The sequence below is a fragment of the Salmo trutta genome, unplaced genomic scaffold (assembly GCF_901001165.1).
Source record: "Salmo trutta unplaced genomic scaffold, fSalTru1.1, whole genome shotgun sequence".
In the NCBI taxonomy this organism is placed as follows: domain Eukaryota; kingdom Metazoa; phylum Chordata; class Actinopteri; order Salmoniformes; family Salmonidae; genus Salmo; species Salmo trutta.
This window is the reverse complement of record NW_021822755.1, coordinates 150,819-152,757: the sequence shown is the minus strand read 5'-3', so window position 1 is coordinate 152,757 and position 1,939 is coordinate 150,819.

Here is a 1,939-nt window from a genome sequence, read left to right as displayed (position 1 = left end):
TGAGACTCACATTGGCCCCCGAGTCGATGAGTACCTGGAGAGACTTGGACTGGTTGCCCCACAGCAGGGCGGCATGGAGAGGGGGGCGAGCAAGGGGAGAAGAACATTTATCTTTAAGACCCACCAGAGTACTCACTCCAACGAATGAGTTGGGTCTCTTGAAGGGACAGGCAGACACATAATTACCAACAGTACCGCAATATAGACTGGCTGGAGGCAGCCTAGCCCTGCCGAGCTGCATCGGCTCGGGAAGAGGCAACTCGGCAGTCTTCGGAGGCTCTTGGAGGAACTCGGGTAAGCTCGGATCCTATCGAGGATTTCCAGAGCTCATCAGATGCAAGGTGGGATCCTTGAGTGAGCAATTTGGACTGCAATCAGACCTCTTCTCCCTGCCTAGTTTTTGGGCTGCAAGCTCGTCCTTAACCCCTGCTGATAATCCGTGCAGGAACGTGTCGAACAGCGCTTCCGGGTTCCAGGTACCCTCCATGGCCAGCGTGCGGAAATCCACTGCTTAGTCTGCCACACTGAAGGAGCCCTGCCGAAGCTGGAGCAACTCAATAATGTACACAATCTTCGAGCGTAACAAAGAAGGCTGTAGCTCGAAAAACGAGGGAGCACTGGGAGAGAATGGCCCGGCAGGTTCTGGAATCTCTATCGTTGCGCTCCGGGGGAGGTAAGCGGGGTTCCCGGGAAACCGGGGTGACGGCACTGCTACCAGCCGGGTTACTGAAGGGCTGGGAGGTTACCGTCATGGTAGGCTGCCTAGTAGGCGACCCACGAAATTGCTCCCGCAAACCGTCCAATGCTGGGTGGTGACGTTCGGCCACATCCTGGACCCCTTCCATCAGACCATGAAGCATCTCATCGTGTCTACCAATGAGGGTTCCTTGGGAGGAGATGGCATTGCTGAGCTGGTCCAAGTCTGCTGGGTCAGTCATGGCCAGCTCGTACTATCAGGAATCAAGGTAAGACCCAAGTGCAGACTGTGTGAAGTAACAATGTTTATTGTAACCACAGGAGCAGGCAAACGACAGGTCAAGGCAGGCAGGGGTTGATTATGCAGAGCAGAGGCCAAGGTACAGGAAGGCAGGTAGGCTCAGGGTCAGTTCAGGCAGAGGTCAGTAATCCAGAGGTGGAGCAAAGGAACAGGACAGCAGGCAGACTCAGGGTCAGTTCAGGCAGAGGTCAGTAATCCAGAGGTGGAGCAAAGGAACAGGACAGCAGGCAGACTCAGGGTCAGTTCAGGCAGAGGTCAGTAATCCAGAGGTGGAGCAAAGGAACAGGACGGCAGGCAGACTCAGGGTCAGGGACAGGCAGAGGTCAGTAATCCAGAGGTGGAGCAAAGGAACAGGACAGCAGGCAGACTCAGGGTCAGTTCAGGCAGAGGTCAGTAATCCAGAGGTGGAGCAAAGGAACAGGACGGCAGGCAGACTCAGGGTCAGGGACAGGCAGAGGTCAGCAATCCAGAGGTGGAGCAAAGGAACAGGATAGCAGGCAGACTCAGGGTAAGGGACAGGCAGTGGTCAGGCGAGCGGGAACAGGGTCAGGACAGGCAAAGGTCAAAAACCAGGAGGATGAGAAAAAGAGAGACTAGGGAAAACAGGAGCTGAGACAAAAGGCTGGTAGGCATGAACATACAAGACGAACTGGCAACAGAGACAGAAAACACAGGTATAAATACACAGGGGATAACGGGGAAGATGGGTGACACCTGGAGGGGGATGGAGACAAGCACAAAGACAGGTGAAACAGATCAGGGCATGACAAGGACATGACACTGGTTAAAAATGCTGTATGAAACATTAATCACCTACTGCTAGACACAGCAGAGGAGTGATTCTATAGGAGGATACTGCTTTAAAACGCTGTAATCACAATCACACACAGATATGTTCACAATTACGCATGTGTACGCGTGCTCACACACACACACACACAC